Genomic DNA, 18,854 nt, shown 5'->3' with positions numbered 1-18,854 from the left:
TTAAACTACTTTTTATTATGAACACTATTGCCACGCCCCTGGTGGTGATAGAGAAGAGGTTGAGGGCTTTTCTGAAAGCTCATTAAACTATCTAACTGGTGCAATGGAGTCCACCTACGTCTACCAATTTAGGCGCTAGAGCGTTTACAAGGTTGAAACAAAATGTGATTTATTTTTAAACTACTTTTTATTATGAACACTATTGCCACGCCCCTGGTGGTGATAGAGAAGAGGTTGAGGGCTTTTCTGAAAGCTCATTAAACTATCTAACTGGTGCAATGTATTGGGTCCACCTACGTCGACCAATTTAGGCGCTAGAGCGTTTACAAGGTTGAAACAAAAATGTGATTTTTTTTAAACTACATTTTATTATGAACACTATTGCAACGACCCTGGTGGTGATAGAGAAGAGGTTGAGGGCTTTTCTGAAAGCTCATTAAACTATCTAACTGGTGCAACGTATTGGGTCCACCTTCGTCAGCCAATTTAGGCGCTAGAGCGTTTACAAGGTTGAAACAAAAATGTGATTTTTTTTAACCACTGTTTATTATGAACACTATTGCCACGCCCCTGGTGGTGATAGAGAAGAGGTTGAGGGCTTTTCTGAAAGCTCATTAAACTATCTAACTGGTGCAACGTATTGGGTCCACCTTCGTCAGCCAATTTAGGCGCTAGAGCGTTTACAAGGTTGAAACAAAAATGTGATTTTTTTAACTACTTTTTATTATGAACACTATTGCCACGCCCCTGGTGGTGATAGAGAAGAGGTTGAGGGCTTTTCTGAAAGCTCATTAAACTATCTAACTGGTGCAATGTATTGGGTCCACCTACGTTAGCCAATTTAGGCGCTAGAGCGTTTACAAGGTTGAAACAAAAATGTGATTTTTTTTAACTACTTTTTATTATGAACACTATTGCCACGCCCCTGGTGGTGATAGAGAAGAGGTTGAGGGCTTTTCTGAAAGCTCATTAAACTATCTAACTGGTGCAATGTATTGGGTCCACCTACGTCGGCCAATTTAGGCGCTAGAGCGTTTACAAGGTTGAAACAAAAATGTGATTTTTTTTAAAACTACTTTTTATTATGAACACTATTGCCACGCCCCTGGTGGTGATAGAGAAGAGGTTGAGGGCTTTTCTGAAAGCTCATTAAACTATCTAACTGGTGCAATGTATTGGGTCCACCTACGTCGACCAATTTAGGCGCTAGAGCGTTTACAAGGTTGAAACAAAAATGTGATTGTTTTTTTAACTACTCTTTATTATGAACACTATTGCCACGCCCCTGGTGGTGATAGAGAAGAGGTTGAGGCCTTTTATGAAAGCTCATTAAACTATCTAACTGGTGCAATGTATTGGGTCCACCTACGTTAGCCAATTTAGGCGCTAGAGCGTTTACAAGGTTGAAACAAAAATGTGATTTTTTTTAAACTACTTTTTATTATGAACACTATTGCCACGCCCCTGGTGGTGATAGAGAAGAGGTTGAGGGCTTTTCTGAAAGCTCATTAAACTATCTAACTGGTGCAATGTATTGGGTCCACCTACGTCAGCCAATTTAGGCGCTAGAGCGTTTACAATGTTGAAACAAAAATGTGATTTTTTTAAAACTACTTTTTATTATGAACACTATTGCCACGCCCCTGGTGGTGATAGAGAAGAGGTTGAGGGCTTTTCTGAAAGCTCATTAAACTATCTAACTGGTGCAATGTATTGGGTCCACCTTCGTCAGCCAATTTAGGCGCTAGAGCGTTTACAAGGTTGAAACAAAAATGTGATTTTTTTTAACTACTTTTTATTATGAACACTATTGCCACGCCCCTGGTGGTGATAGAGAAGAGGTTGAGGGCTTTTCTGAAAGCTCATTAAACTATCTAACTGGTGCAATGTATTGGGTCCACCTACGTCGACCAATTTAGGCGCTAGAGCGTTTACAAGGTTGAAACAAAAATGTGATTTTTTTTAAAACTACTTTTTATTATGAACACTATTGCCACGCCCCTGGTGGTGATAGAGAAGAGGTTGAGGGCTTTTCTGAAAGCTCATTAAACTATCTAACTGGTGCAATGTATTGGGTCCACCTACGTCAGCCAATTTAGGCGCTAGAGCGTTTACAAGGTTGAAACAAAAATGTGATTTTTTTTAAACTACTTTTTATTATGAACACTATTGCCACGCCCCTGGTGGTGATAGAGAAGAGGTTGAGGGCTTTTCTGAAAGCTCATTAAACTATCTAACTGGTGCAATGTATTGGGTCCACCTTCGTCAGCCAATTTAGGCGCTAGAGCGTTTACAAGGTTGAAACAAAAATGTGATTTTTTTTAAACTACTTTTTATTATGAACACTATTGCCACGCCCCTGGTGGTGATAGAGAAGAGGTTGAGGGCTTTTCTGAAAGCTCATTAAACTATCTAAATGGTGCAACGTATTGGGTCCACCTACGTTAGCCAATTTAGGCGCTAGAGCGTTTACAAGGTTGAAACAAAGATGTGATTTTTTAAAACTACTTTTTATTATGAACACTATTGCCACGCCCCTGGTGGTGATAGAGAAGAGGTTGAGGGCTTTTCTGAAAGCTCATTAAACTATCTAACTGATGCAATGTATTGGGTCCACCTACGTTAGCCAATTTAGGCGCTAGAGCGTTTACAAGGTTGAAACAAAAATGTGATTTTTTTTAAACTACTTTTTATTATGAACACTATTGCCACGCCCCTGGTGGTGATAGAGAAGAGGTTGAGGGCTTTTCTGAAAGCTCATTAAACTATCTAACTGGTGCAATGTATTGGGTCCACCTACGTTAGCCAATTTAGGCGCTAGAGCGTTTACAAGGTTGAAACAAAAATGTGATTTTTTTTAAACTACTTTTTATTATGAACACTATTGCCACGCCCCTGGTGGTGATAGAGAAGAGGTTGAGGGCTTTTCTGAAAGCTCATTAAACTATCTAACTGGTGCGACGTATTGGGTCCACCTTCGTCGGCCAATTTAGGCGCTAGAGCGTTTAAAAAGTTGAAACAAAAATGTGATTTTTTTTAAAACTACTTTTTATTATGAACACTATTGCCACGCCCCTGGTGGTGATAGAGAAGAGGTTGAGGGCTTTTCTGAAAGCTCATTAAACTATCTAACTGGTGCAACGTATTGGGTCCACCTTCGTCAGCCAATTTAGGCGCTAGAGCGTTTACAAGGTTGAAACAAAAATGTGATTTTTTTTTTAAACTACTTTTTATTATGAACACTATTGCCACGCCCCTGGTGGTGATAGAGAAGAGGTTGAGGGCTTTTCTGAAAGCTCATTAAACTATCTAACTGGTGCAATGTATTGGGTCCACCTACGTCGGCCAATTTAGGCGCTAGAGCGTTTACAAGGTTGAAACAAAAATGTGATTTTTTTTAAACTACTTTTTATTATGAACACTATTGCCACGCCCCTGGTGGTGATAGAGAAGAGGTTGAGGGCTTTTCTGAAAGCTCATTAAACTATCTAACTGGTGCAATGTATTGGGTCCACCTACGTTAGCCAATTTAGGCGCTAGAGCGTTTACAAGGTTGAAACAAAAATGTGATTTTTTTTAAACTACTTTTTATTATGAACACTATTGCCACGCCCCTGGTGGTGATAGAGAAGAGGTTGAGGGCTTTTCTGAAAGCTCATTAAACTATCTAACTGGTGCAACGTATTGGGTCCACCTTCGTCAGCCAATTTAGGCGCTAGAGCGTTTACAAGGTTGAAACAAAAATATGATTTTTTTAAAACTACTTTTTATTATGAACACTATTGCCACGCCCCTGGCGGTAATAGAGAATAGGTTGAGGGCTTTTCTGAAAGCTCATTAAACTATCTAACTGGTGCAATGTATTGGGTCCACCTTCGTCAGCCAATTTAGGCGCTAGAGCGTTTACAAGGTTGAAACAAAAATGTGATTTTTTTTTTAACTACTTTTTATTATGAACACTATTGCCACGCCCCTGGTGGTGATAGAGAAGAGGTTGAGGGCTTTTCTGAAAGCTCATTAAACTATCTAACTGGTGCAACGTATTGGGTCCACCTTCGTCAGCCAATTTAGGCGCTAGAGCGTTTACAAGGTTGAAACAAAAATGTGATTTTTTTTTAACTACTTTTTATTATGAACACTATTGCCACGCCCCTGGTGGTGATAGAGAAGAGGTTGAGGGCTTTTCTGAAAGCTCATTAAACTATCTAACTGGTGCAATGTATTGGGTCCACCTACGTTAGCCAATTTAGGCGCTAGAGCGTTTACAAGGTTGAAACAAAAATGTGATTTTTTTTAAACTACTTTTTATTATGAACACTATTGCCACGCCCCTGGTGGTGATAGAGAAGAGGTTGAGGGCTTTTCTGAAAGCTCATTAAACTATCTAACTGATGCAACGTATTGGGTCCACCTTCGTCAGCCAATTTAGGCGCTAGAGCGTTTACAAGGTTGAAACAAAAATGTGATTTTTTTGTAAACTACTGTTTATTATGAACACTATTGCCACGCCCCTGGTGGTGATAGAGAAGAGGTTGAGGGCTTTTCTGAAAGCTCATTAAACTATCTAACTGGTGCATTGTATTGAGTTCACCTACGTCAGCTAATTTAGGCGCTAGAGCGTTTACAAGGTTGAAACAAAAATGTGATTTTTGTTAAAACTACTTTTTATTATGAACACTATTGCCACGCCCCTGGGGGTGATAGAGAAGAGGTTGAGGGCTTTTCTGAAAGCTCATTAAACTATCTAACTGATGCAACGTATTGGGTCCACCTTCGTCAGCCAATTTAGGCGCTAGAGCGTTTACAAGGTTGAAACAAAAATGTGATTTTTTTTTAACTACTTTTTATTATGAACACTATTGCCACGCCCCTGGTGGTGATAGAGAAGAGGTTGAGGGCTTTTCTGAAAGCTCATTAAACTATCTAACTGGTGCAATGTATTGGGTCCACCTACGTTAGCCAATTTAGGCGCTAGAGCGTTTACAAGGTTGAAACAAAAATGTGATTTTTTTTTAACTACTTTTTATTATGAACACTATTGCCACGCCCCTGGTGGTGATAGAGAAGAGGTTGAGGGCTTTTCTGAAAGCTCATTAAACTATCTAACTGGTGCAATGTATTGGGTCCACCTACGTCGACCAATTTAGGCGCTAGAGCGTTTACAAGGTTGAAACAAAAATGTGATTTTTTTTAAACTACTTTTTATTATGAACACTATTGCCACGCCCCTGGTGGTGATAGAGAAGAGGTTGAGGGCTTTTCTGAAAGCTCATTAAACTATCTAACTGGTGCAATGTATTGGGTCCACCTACGTTAGCCAATTTAGGCGCTAGAGCGTTTACAAGGTTGAAACAAAAATGTGATTTTTTAAAACTACTTTTTATTATGAACACTATTGCCACGCCCCTGGTGGTGATAGAGAAGAGGTTGAGGGCTTTTCTGAAAGCTCATTAAACTATCTAACTGATGCAATGTATTGGGTCCACCTGCGTCGACCAATTTAGGCGCTAGAGCGTTTACAAGGTTGAAACAAAAATGTGATTTTTTTAAAACTACTTTTTATTATGAACACTATTGCCACGCCCCTGGTGGTGATAGAGAAGAGGTTGAGGGCTTTTCTGAAAGCTCATTAAACTATCTAACTGGTTCAATGTATTGGGTCCACCTACGTCGGCCAATTTAGGCGCTAGAGCGTTTACAAGGTTGAAACAAAAATGTGATTTTTTTTAAACTACTTTTTATTATGAACACTATTGCCACGCCCCTGGTGGTGATAGAGAAGAGGTTGAGGGCTTTTCTGAAATGTCATTAAACTATCTACCTGGTGCAATGTATTGGGTCCACCTGCGTTAACCAATTTAGGCGCTAGAGCGTTTACAAGGTTGAAACAAAAATGTGATTTTTTTTAAACTACTTTTTATTATGAACACTATTGCCACGCCCCTGGTGGTGATAGAGAAGAGGTTGAGGGCTTTTCTGAAAGCTCATTAAACTATCTAACTGGTGCAATGTATTGGGTCCACCTACGTCGACCAATTTAGGCGCTAGAGCGTTTACAAGGTTGAAACAAAAATGTGATTTTTTTAAAACTACTTTTTATTATGAACACTATTGCCACGCCCCTGGTGGTGATAGAGAAGAGGTTGAGGGCTTTTCTGAAAGCTCATTAAACTATCTAACTGGTGCAATGTATTGGGTCCACCTACGTTAGCCAATTTAGGCGCTAGAGCGTTTACAAGGTTGAAACAAAAATGTGATTTTTTTTAAACTACTTTTTATTATGAACACTATTGCCACGCCCCTGGTGGTGGTAGAGAAAAGGTTGAGGGCTTCTTTGAAACGTCATTAAACTATCTAACTGGTGCAATGTATTGGGTCCACCTACGTTATCCAATTTAGGCGCTAGAGCGTTTACAAGGTTGAAAGAAAAATGTGATTTTTTTTAAAACTACTTTTTATTATGAACACTATTGCCACGCCCCTGGTGGTGATAGAGAAGAGGTTGAGGGCTTTTCTGAAAGCTCATTAAACTATCTAACTGGTGCAATGTATTGGGTCCACATACGTCAGCCAATTTAGGCGCTAGAGCGTTTACAAGGTTGAAACAAAAATGTGATTTTTTTTAAACTACTTTTTATTATGAACACTATTGCCACGCCCCTGGTGGTGATAGAGAAGAGGTTGAGGGCTTTTCTGAAAGCTCATTAAACTATCTAACTGGTGCAATGTATTGGGTCCACCTACGTTAGCCAATTTAGGCGCTAGAGCGTTTACAAGGTTGAAACAAAAATGTGATTTTTTTTAAACTACTTTTTATTATGAACACTATTGCCACGCCCCTGGTGGTGATAGAGAAGAGGTTGAGGGCTTTTCTGAAAGCTCATTAAACTATCTAACTGGTGCAATGTATTGGGTCCACCTGCGTTAACCAATTTAGGCGCTAGAGCGTTTACAAGGTTGAAACAAAAATGTGATTTTTTTTAAACTACTTTTTATTATGAACACTATTGCCACGCCCCTGGTGGTGATAGAGAAGAGGTTGAGGGCTTTTCTGAAAGCTCATTAAACTATCTAACTGGTGCAATGTATTGGGTCCACCTACGTCGGCCAATTTAGGCGCTAGAGCGTTTACAAGGTTGAAACAAAAATGTGATTTTTTAAAACTACTTTTTATTATGAACACTATTGCCACGCCCCTGGTGGTGATAGAGAAGAGGTTGAGGGCTTTTCTGAAAGCTCATTAAACTATCTAACTGGTGCAATGTATTGGGTCCACCTACGTTAGCCAATTTAGGCGCTAGAGCGTTTACAAGGTTGAAACAAAAATGTGATTTTTTAAAACTACTTTTTATTATGAACACTATTGCCACGCCCCTGGTGGTGATAGAGAAGAGGTTGAGGGCTTTTCTGAAAGCTCATTAAACTATCTAACTGGTGCAATGTATTGGGTCCACCTACGTTAGCCAATTTAGGCGCTAGAGCGTTTACAAGGTTGAAACAAAAATGTGATTTTTTTTAAACTACTTTTTATTATGAACACTATTGCCACGCCCCTGGTGGTGATAGAGAAGAGGTTGAGGGCTTTTCTGAAAGCTCATTAAACTATCTAACTGGTGCAATGTATTGGGTCCACCTACGTCGGCCAATTTAGGCGCTAGAGCGTTTACAAGGTTGAAACAAAAATGTGATTTTTTAAAACTACTTTTTATTATGAACACTATTGCCACGCCCCTGGTGGTGATAGAGAAGAGGTTGAGGGCTTTTCTGAAAGCTCATTAAACTATCTAACTGGTGCAACGTATTGGGTCCACCTTCGTCAGCCAATTTAGGCGCTAGAGCGTTTACAAGGTTGAAACAAAAATGTGATTTTTTTAAAACTACTTTTTATTATGAACACTATTGCCACGCCCCTGGTGGTGATAGAGAAGAGGTTGAGGGCTTTTCTGAAAGCTCATTAAACTATCTAACTGGTGCAATGTATTGGGTCCACCTACGTTAGCCAATTTAGGCGCTAGAGCGTTTACAAGGTTGAAACAAAAATGTGATTTTTTTTAAACTACTTTTTATTATGAACACTATTGCCACGCCCCTGGTGGTGATAGAGAAGAGGTTGAGGGCTTTTCTGAAAGCTCATTAAACTATCTAACTGGTGCAATGTATTGGGTCCACCTACGTCGACCAATTTAGGCGCTAGAGCGTTTACAAGGTTGAAACAAAAATGTGATTTTTTTAAAACTACTTTTTATTATGAACACTATTGCCACGCCCCTGGTGGTGATAGAGAAGAGGTTGAGGGCTTTTCTGAAAGCTCATTAAACTATCTAACTGGTGCAATGTATTGGGTCCACCTACGTCGACCAATTTAGGCGCTAGAGCGTTTACAAGGTTGAAACAAAAATGTGATTTTTTTTAAACTACTTTTTATTATGAACACTATTGCCACGCCCCTGGTGGTGATAGAGAAGAGGTTGAGGGCTTTTCTGAAAGCTCATTAAACTATCTAACTGGTGCAATGTATTGGGTCCACCTTCGTCAGCCAATTTAGGCGCTAGAGCGTTTACAAGGTTGAAACAAAAATGTGATTTTTTTTAAACTACTTTTTATTATGAACACTATTGCCACGCCCCTGGTGGTGATAGAGAAGAGGTTGAGGGCTTTTCTGAAAGCTCATTAAACTATCTAACTGGTGCAATGAATTGGGTCCACCTACGTTAGCCCATTTAGGCGCTAGAGCGTTTACAAGGTTGAAACAAAAATGTGATTTTTTTTTAACTACTTTTTATTATGAACACTATTGCCACGCCCCTGGGGGTGATAGAGAAGAGGTTGAGGGCTTTTCTGAAAGCTCATTAAACTATCTAACTGATGCAACGTATTGGGTCCACCTTCGTCAGCCAATTTAGGCGCTAGAGCGTTTACAAGGTTGAAACAAAAATGTGATTTTTGTTAAAACTACTTTTTATTATGAACACTATTGCCACGCCCCTGGTGGTGATAGAGAAGAGGTTGAGGGCTTTTCTGAAAGCTCATTAAACTATCTAACTGGTGCAATGTATTGGGTCCACCTACGTTAGCCCATTTAGGCGCTAGAGCGTTTACAAGGTTGAAACAAAAATGTGATTTTTTTTAACTACTTTTTATTATGAACACTATTGCCACGCCCCTGGTGGTGATAGAGAAGAGGTTGAGGGCTTTTCTGAAAGCTCATTAAACTATCTAACTGGTGCAATGTATTGGGTCCACCTTCGTCAGCCAATTTAGGCGCTAGAGCGTTTACAAGGTTGAAACAAAAATGTGATTTTTTTTAAACTACTTTTTATTATGAACACTATTGCCACGCCCCTGGTGGTGATAGAGAAGAGGTTGAGGGCTTTTCTGAAAGCTCATTAAACTATCTAACTGGTGCAATGTATTGGGTCCACCTACGTCGGCCAATTTAGGCGCTAGAGCGTTTACAAGGTTGAAACAAAAATGTGATTTTTTAAAACTACTTTTTATTATGAACACTATTGCCACGCCCCTGGTGGTGATAGAGAAGAGGTTGAGGGCTTTTCTGAAAGCTCATTAAACTATCTAACTGGTGCAATGTATTGGGTCCACCTACGTCGGCCAATTTAGGCGCTAGAGCGTTTACAAGGTTGAAACAAAAATGTGATTTTTTAAAACTACTTTTTATTATGAACACTATTGCCACGCCCCTGGTGGTGATAGAGAAGAGGTTGAGGGCTTTTCTGAAAGCTCATTAAACTATCTAACTGGTGCAATGTATTGGGTCCACCTACGTTAGCCAGTTTAGGCGCTAGAGCGTTTACAAGGTTGAAACAAAAATGTGATTTTTTTTAACTACTTTTTATTATGAACACTATTGCCACGCCCCTGGTGGTGATAGAGAAGAGGTTGAGGGCTTTTCTGAAAGCTCATTAAACTATCTAACTGGTGCAATGTATTGGGTCCACCTACGTTAGCCCATTTAGGCGCTAGAGCGTTTACAAGGTTGAAACAAAAATGTGATTTTTTTTTAACTACTTTTTATTATGAACACTATTGCCACGCCCCTGGTGGTGATAGAGAAGAGGTTGAGGGCTTTTCTGAAAGCTCATTAAACTATCTAACTGGTGCAATGTATTGGGTCCACCTACGTTAGCCCATTTAGGCGCTAGAGCGTTTACAAGGTTGAAACAAAAATGTGATTTTTTTTTAACTACTTTTTATTATGAACACTATTGCCACGCCCCTGGTGGTGATAGAGAAGAGGTTGAGGGCTTTTCTGAAAGCTCATTAAACTATCTAACTGGTGCAATGTATTGGCGCTAGAGCGTTTACAGGGTTGAAACAAAAATGTGATTTTTTTTAAACTACTTTTTATTATGAACACTATTGCCACGCCCCTGGTGGTGATAGAGAAGAGGTTGAGGGCTTTTCTGAAAGCTCATTAAACTATCTAACTGGTGCAATGTATTGGGTCCACCTATGTTAGCCAATTTAGGCGCTAGAGCGTTTACAAGGTTGAAACAAAAATGTGATTTTTTTTAAACTACTTTTTATTATGAACACTATTGCCACGCCCCTGGTGGTGATAGAGAAGAGGTTGAGGGCTTTTCTGAAAGCTCATTAAACTATCTAAATGGTGCAACGTATTGGGTCCACCTACGTCGGCCAATTTAGGCGCTAGAGCGTTTACAAGGTTGAAACAAAAATGTGATTTTTTAAAACTACTTTTTATTATGAACACTATTGCCACGCCCCTGGTGGTGATAGAGAAGAGGTTGAGGGCTTTTCTGAAAGCTCATTAAACTATCTAACTGGTGCAATGTATTGGGTCCACCTACGTTAGCCAATTTAGGCGCTAGAGCGTTTACAAGGTTGAAACAAAAATGTGATTTTTTTTTTAACTACTTTTTATTATGAACACTATTGCCACGCCCCTGGTGGTGATAGAGAAGAGGTTGAGGGCTTTTCTGAAAGCTCATTAAACTATCTAACTGGTGCAATGTATTGGGTCCACCTACGTCGACCAATTTAGGCGCTAGAGCGTTTACAAGGTTGAAACAAAAATGTGATTTTTTTAAAACTACTTTTTATTATGAACACTATTGCCACGCCCCTGGTGGTGATAGAGAAGAGGTTGAGGGCTTTTCTGAAAGCTCATTAAACTATCTAACTGGTGCAATGTATTGGGTCCACCTACGTTAGCCAATTTAGGCGCTAGAGCGTTTACAAGGTTGAAACAAAAATGTGATTTTTTTTAAACTACTTTTTATTATGAACACTATTGCCACGCCCCTGGTGGTGATAGAGAAGAGGTTGAGGGCTTTTCTGAAAGCTCATTAAACTATCTAACTGGTGCAATGTATTGGGTCCACCTACGTTAGCCCATTTAGGCGCTAGAGCGTTTACAAGGTTGAAACAAAAATGTGATTTTTTTTTAACTACTTTTTATTATGAACACTATTGCCACGCCCCTGGTGGTGATAGAGAAGAGGTTGAGGGCTTTTCTGAAAGCTCATTAAACTATCTAACTGGTGCAATGTATTGGGTCCACCTTCGTCAGCCAATTTAGGCGCTAGAGCGTTTACAAGGTTGAAACAAAAATGTGATTTTTTTTAACTACTTTTTATTATGAACACTATTGCCACGCCCCTGGTGGTGATAGAGAAGAGGTTGAGGGCTTTTCTGAAAGCTCATTAAACTATCTAACTGGTGCAATGTATTGGGTCCACCTACGTTAGCCCATTTAGGCGCTAGAGCGTTTACAAGGTTGAAACAAAAATGTGATTTTTTTTAAAACTACTTTTTATTATGAACACTATTGCCACGCCCCTGGTGGTGATAGAGAAGAGGTTGAGGGCTTTTCTGAAAGCTCATTAAACTATCTAACTGATGCAATGTCCACCTACGTTAGCGAATTTAGGCGCTAGAGCGTTTACAAGGTTGAAAGAAAAATGTGATTTTTTTTAAAACTACTTTTTATTATGAACACTATTGCCACGCCCCTGGTGGTGATAGAGAAGAGGTTGAGGGCTTTTCTGAAAGCTCATTAAACTATCTAACTGGTGCAATGTATTGGGTCCACCTACGTTAGCCCATTTAGGCGCTAGAGCGTTTACAAGGTTGAAACAAAAATGTGATTTTTTTAAAACTACTTTTTATTATGAACACTATTGCCACGCCCCTGGTGGTGATAGAGAAGAGGTTGAGGGCTTTTCTGAAATGTCATTAAACTGTCTAACTGGTGCAACGTATTGGGTCCACCTGCGTCGACCAATTTAGGCGCTAGAGCGTTTACAAGGTTGAAACAAAAATGTGATTTTTTTTAAAACTACTTTTTATTATGAACACTATTGCCACGCCCCTGGTGGTGATAGAGAAGAGGTTGAGGGCTTTTCTGAAAGCTCATTAAACTATCTAACTGGTGCAATGTATTGGGTCCACCTACGTTAGCCCATTTAGGCGCTAGAGCGTTTACAAGGTTGAAACAAAAATGTGATTTTTTTTTAACTACTTTTTATTATGAACACTATTGCCACGCCCCTGGTGGTGATAGAGAAGAGGTTGAGGGCTTTTCTGAAAGCTCATTAAACTATCTAACTGATGCAACGTATTGGGTCCACCTTCGTCAGCCAATTTAGGCGCTAGAGCGTTTACAAGGTTGAAACAAAAATGTGATTTTTTTAAACTACTTTTTATTATGAACACTATTGCCACGCCCCTGGTGGTGATAGAGAAGATGTTGAGGGCTTTTCTGAAAGTTCATTAAACAATCTAACTGGTGCAATGTATTAGGTCCACCTACGTCTGCCAATTTAGGCGCTAGAGCGTTTACAAAGTTGAAACAAAAATGTGATTGTTTTTTAAACTACTTTTTATTATGAACACTATTGCCACGCCCCTGGTGGTGATAGAGAAGAGGTTGAGGGCTTTTCTGAAAGCTCATTAAACTATCTAACTGGTGCAATGTATTGGGTCCACCTACGTTAGCCAATTTAGGCGCTAGAGCGTTTACAAGGTTGAAACAAAAATGTGATTTTTTTTAAACTACTTTTTATTATGAACACTATTGCCACGCCCCTGGTGGTGATAGAGAAGAGGTTGAGGGCTTTTCTGAAAGCTCATTAAACTATCTAACTGGTGCAATGTATTGGGTCCACCTACGTCGACCAATTTAGGCGCTAGAGCGTTTACAAGGTTGAAACAAAAATGTGATTTTTTTTAAACTACTTTTTATTATGAACACTATTGCCACGCCCCTGGTGGTGATAGAGAAGAGGTTGAGGGCTTTTCTGAAAGCTCATTAAACTATCTAACTGGTGCAACGTATTGGGTCCACCTTCGTCAGCCAATTTAGGCGCTAGAGCGTTTACAAGGTTGAAACAAAAATGTGATTTTTTTAACTACTTTTTATTATGAACACTATTGCCACGCCCCTGGTGGTGATAGAGAAGAGGTTGAGGGCTTTTCTGAAAGCTCATTAAACTATCTAACTGGTGCAATGTATTGGGTCCACCTACGTCGGCCAATTTAGGCGCTAGAGCGTTTACAAGGTTGAAACAAAAATGTGATTTTTTAAAACTACTTTTTATTATGAACACTATTGCCACGCCCCTGGTGGTGATAGAGAAGAGGTTGAGGGCTTTTCTGAAAGCTCATTAAACTATCTAACTGGTGCAATGTATTGGGTCCACCTACGTTAGCCAATTTAGGCGCTAGAGCGTTTACAAGGTTGAAACAAAAATGTGATTTTTTAAAACTACTTTTTATTATGAACACTATTGCCACGCCCCTGGTGGTGATAGAGAAGAGGTTGAGGGCTTTTCTGAAAGCTCATTAAACTATCTAACTGATGCAATGTATTGGGTCCACCTACGTTAGCGAATTTAGGCGCTAGAGCGTTTACAAGGTTGAAAGAAAAATGTGATTTTTTTTAAAACTACTTTTTATTATGAACACTATTGCCACGCCCCTGGTGGTGATAGAGAAGAGGTTGAGGGCTTTTCTGAAAGCTCATTAAACTATCTAACTGGTGCAATGTATTGGGTCCACCTACGTTAGCCAATTTAGGCGCTAGAGCGTTTACAAGGTTGAAACAAAAATGTGATTTTTTTTAAACTACTTTTTATTATGAACACTATTGCCACGCCCCTGGTGGTGATAGAGAAGAGGTTGAGGGCTTTTTTGAAAGCTCATTAAACTATCTAACTGGTGCAACGTATTGGGTTCACCTACATTAGCCAATTTAAGCGCTAAAGCGTTCACAATGTTGAAACAAAAATGTGATTGTTTTTAAAACTACTTTTTATTATGAACACTATTGCCACGCCCCTGGTGGTGATAGAGAAGAGGTTGAGGGCTTTTCTGAAAGCTCATTAAACTATCTAACTGGTGCAATGTATTGGGTCCACCTTCGTCAGCCAATTTAGGCGCTAGAGCGTTTACAAGGTTGAAACAAAAATGTGATTTTTTTTTAAACTACTTTTTATTATGAACACTATTGCCACGCCCCTGGTGGTGATAGAGAAGAGGTTGAGGGCTTTTCTGAAAGCTCATTAAACTATCTAACTGGTGCAATGTATTGGGTCCACCTACGTTAGCCCATTTAGGCGCTAGAGCGTTTACAAGGTTGAAACAAAAATGTGATTTTTTTTTAAACTACTTTTTATTATGAACACTATTGCCACGCCCCTGGTGGTGATAGAGAAGAGGTTGAGGGCTTTTCTGAAAGCTCATTAAACTATCTAACTGGTGCAATGTATTGGGTCCACCTTCGTCAGCCAATTTAGGCGCTAGAGCGTTTACAAGGTTGAAACAAAAATGTGATTTTTTTTAAACTACTTTTTATTATGAACACTATTGCCACGCCCCTGGTGGTGATAGAGAAGAGGTTGAGGGCTTTTCTGAAAGCTCATTAAACTATCTAACTGGTGCAATGTATTGGGTCCACCTATGTCGGCCAATTTAGGCGCTAGAGCGTTTACAAGGTTGAAACAAAAATGTGATTTTTGTTAAAACTACTTTTTATTATGAACACTATTGCCACGCCCCTGGTGGTGATAGAGAAGAGGTTGAGGGCTTTTCTGAAAGCTCATTAAACTATCTAACTGGTGCAATGTATTGGGTCCACCTACGTTAGCCCATTTAGGCGCTAGAGCGTTTACAAGGTTGAAAAAAAATGTGATTGTTTTATGAACACTATTGCCACGCCCCTGGTGATGATAGAGAAGAGGTTGAGGGCTTTTCTGAAAGCTCATTAAACTATCTAACTGGTGCAACGTATTGGGTCCACCTAAATTTAGGCGCTAGAGCGTTTACAAGGTTGAAACAAAAATGTGATTTTTTTTAAACTACTTTTTATTATGAACACTATTGCCACGCCCCTGGTGGTGATAGAGAAGAGGTTGAGGGCTTTTCTGAAAGCTCATTAAACTATCTAACTGGTGCAATGTATTGGGTCCACCTACGTCGGCCAATTTAGGCGCTAGAGCGTTTACAAGGTTGAAACAAAAATGTGATTTTTTAAAACTACTTTTTATTATGAACACTATTGCCACGCCCCTGGTGGTGATAGAGAAGAGGTTGAGGGCTTTTCTGAAAGCTCATTAAACTATCTAACTGGTGCAATGTATTGGGTCCACCTACGTTAGCCAATTTAGGCGCTAGAGCGTTTACAAGGTTGAAACAAAAATGTGATTTTTTTTAAACTACTTTTTATTATGAACACTATTGCCACGCCCCTGGTGGTGATAGAGAAGAGGTTGAGGGCTTTTCTGAAAGCTCATTAAACTATCTAACTGGTGCAACGTATTGGGTCCACCTTCGTCGGCCAATTTAGGCGCTAGAGCGTTTAAAAAGTTGAAACAAAAATGTGATTTTTTTTAAAACTACTTTTTATTATGAACACTATTGCCACGCCCCTGGTGGTGATAGAGAAGAGGTTGAGGGCTTTTCTGAAAGCTCATTAAACTATCTAACTGATGCAATGTTTTGGGTCCACCTACGTCAGCCAATTTAGGCGCTAGAGCGTTTACAAGGTTGAAACAAAAATGTGATTTTTTAAAACTACTTTTTATTATGAACACTATTGCCACGCCCCTGGTGGTGATAGAGAAGATGTTGAGGGCTTTTTTGAAAGCTCATTAAACTATCTAACTGGTGCAATGAATTGGGTCCACCTACGTCAGCTAACTTAGGCGCTAGAGCGTTTAAAAAGTTGAAACGAAAATGTGATTTTTTTTAAACTACTGTTTCTTATGAACACTATTGCCACGCCCCTGGTGGTGATAGAGAAGAGGTTGAGGGCTTTTCTGAAAGCTCATTAAACTATCTAACTGGTGCAATGTATTGAGTTCACCTACGTTAGCCAGTTTAGGCGCTAGAGCGTTTACAAGGTTGAAACAAAAATGTGATTTTTTTTAAACTACTGTTTATTATGAACACTATTGCCACGCCCCTGGTGGTGATAGAGAAGAGGTTGAGGGCTTTTCTGAAAGCTCATTAAACTATCTAACTGATGCAACGTATTGGGTCCACCTTCGTCAGCCAATTTAGGCGCTAGAGCGTTTACAAGGTTGAAACAAAAATGTGATTTTTTTTAAACTACTTTTTATTATGAACACTATTGCCACGCCCCTGGTGGTGATAGAGAAGAGGTTGAGGGCTTTTCTGAAAGCTCATTAAACTATCTAACTGGTGCAATGTATTGGGTCCACCTACGTCGACCAATTTAGGCGCTAGAGCGTTTACAAGGTTGAAACAAAAATGTGATTTTTGTTAAAACTACTTTTTATTATGAACACTATTGCCACGCCCCTGGTGGTGATAGAGAAGAGGTTGAGGGCTTTTCTGAAAGCTCATTAAACTATCTAACTGGTGCAATGAATTGGGTCCACCTACGTTAGCCCATTTAGGCGCTAGAGCGTTTACAAGGTTGAAACAAAAATGTGATTTTTGTTAAAACTACTTTTTATTATGAACACCATTGCCACGCCCCTGGTGGTGATAGAGAAAAGGTTGAGGGCTTTTCTGAAAGCTCATTAAACTATCTAACTGGTGCATTGTATTGGGTCCACCTATGTCGGCCAATTTAGGCGCTAGAGCGTTTACAAGGTTGAAACAAAAATGTGACTTTTTTGTAAACTACTGTTTATTATGAACACTATTGCCACGCCCCTGGTGGCGATAGAGAAGAGGTTGAGGGCTTTTCTGAAAGCTCATTAAACTATCTAACTGGTGCAATGTATTGGGTCCACCTACGTCGACCAATTTAGGCGCTAGAGCGTTTACAAGGTTGAAACAAAAATGTGATTTTTTAAAACTACTTTTTATTATGAACACTATTGCCACGCCCCTGGTGGTGATAGAGAAGAGGTTGAGGGCTTTTCTGAAAGCTCATTAAACTATCTAACTGGTGCAATGTATTGGGTCCACCTTCGTCAGCCAATTTAGGCGCTAGAGCGTTTACAAGGTTGAAACAAAAATGTGATTTTTTTTAACTACTTTTTATTATGAACACTATTGCCACGCCCCTGGTGGTGATAGAGAAGAGGTTGAGGGCTTTTCTGAAAGCTCATTAAACTATCTAACTGGTGCAATGTATTGGGTCCACCTACGTTAGCCAATTTAGGCGCTAGAGCGTTTACAAGGTTGAAACAAAAATGTGATTTTTTTTAAAACTACTTTTTATTATGAACACTATTGCCACGCCCCTGGTGGTGATAGAGAAGAGGTTGAGGGCTTTTCTGAAAGCTCATTAAACTATCTAACTGGTGCAATGTATTGGGTCCACCTACGTCGACCAATTTAGGCGCTAGAGCGTTTACAAGGTTGAAACAAAAATGTGATTTTTTTTAAAACTACTTTTTATTATGAACACTATTGCCACGCCCCTGGTGGTGATAGAGAAGAGGTTGAGGGCTTTTCTGAAAGCTCATTAAACTATCTAACTGGTGCAACGTATTGGGTCCACCTACGTTAGCCAATTTAGGCGCTAGAGCGTTTACAAGGTTGAAACAAAAATGTGATTTTTTAAAACTACTTTTTATTATGAACACTATTGCCACGCCCCTGGTGGTGATAGAGAAGAGGTTGAGGGCTTTTCTGAAAGCTCATTAAACTATCTAACTGGTGCAATGTATTGGGTCCACCTACGTCGACCAATTTAGGCGCTAGAGCGTTTACAAGGTTGAAACAAAAATGTGATTTTTTTAAAACTACTTTTTATTATGAACACTATTGCCACGCCCCTGGTGGTGATAGAGAAGAGGTTGAGGGCTTTTTTGAAAGCTCATTAAACTATCTAACTGGTGCAATGTATGGAATCCACGTACGTTAGCCAATTTAGGCGCTAGAGCGTTTACAAGGTTGAAAAAAAATGTGATTGTTTTATGAACACTATTGCCACGCCCCTGGTGATGATAGAGAAGAGGTTGAGGGCTTTTCTGAAAGCTCATTAAACTATCTAACTGGTGCAATGTATTGGGTCCACCTACGTCAGCCAATTTAGGCGCTAGAGCGTTTACAAGGTTGAAACAAAAATGTGATTTTTTTTAAAACTACTTTTTATTATGAACACTATTGCCACGCCCCTGGTGGTGATAGAGAAGAGGTTGAGGGCTTTTCTGAAAGCTCATTAAACTATCTAACTGGTGCAATGTATTGGGTCCACCTGCGTCTGCCAATTTAGGCGCTAGAGCGTTTACAAAGTTGAAACAAAAATGTGATTGTTTTTTTAACTACTCTTTATTATGAACACTATTGCCACGCCCCTGGTGGTGATAGAGAAGAGGTTGAGGCCTTTTATGAAAGCTCATTAAACTATCTAACTGGTGCAATGTATTGGGTCCACCTACGTCGGCCAATTT

At 39.6% G+C, this 18,854-nt stretch overlaps 1 long non-coding RNA gene across 12 annotated transcripts in view; it reads left to right on the top strand.

The window, feature by feature from the left end:
- Nucleotides 1–4,343: 4,343 nt before the first annotated feature.
- The window catches only part of LOC125776778 (uncharacterized), an 86,004-nt gene continuing 71,493 nt past the window's right edge, over nt 4,344–18,854 (top strand). For 3 of the 12 annotated variants that reach the window (XR_007421923.1, XR_007421931.1, XR_007421925.1), the window contains exons 1-2: nt 8,589–8,743; nt 16,741–17,003. This is a non-coding gene — a long non-coding RNA (uncharacterized LOC125776778). Of the gene's footprint in view, nt 4,712–8,588; nt 8,744–8,786; nt 8,826–12,794; nt 12,827–16,740; nt 17,184–18,854 lie in introns of those variants that run through there. The other 9 variants (XR_007421922.1, XR_007421936.1, XR_007421921.1 and 6 more) reach the window with 7 other exon arrangements.

The sequence above is a fragment of the Bactrocera dorsalis genome, chromosome 2 (genome assembly GCF_023373825.1).
Source record: "Bactrocera dorsalis isolate Fly_Bdor chromosome 2, ASM2337382v1, whole genome shotgun sequence".
NCBI lineage: Eukaryota > Metazoa > Arthropoda > Insecta > Diptera > Tephritidae > Bactrocera > Bactrocera dorsalis.
This window is presented reverse-complemented; position numbering and strand designations above follow the sequence as displayed.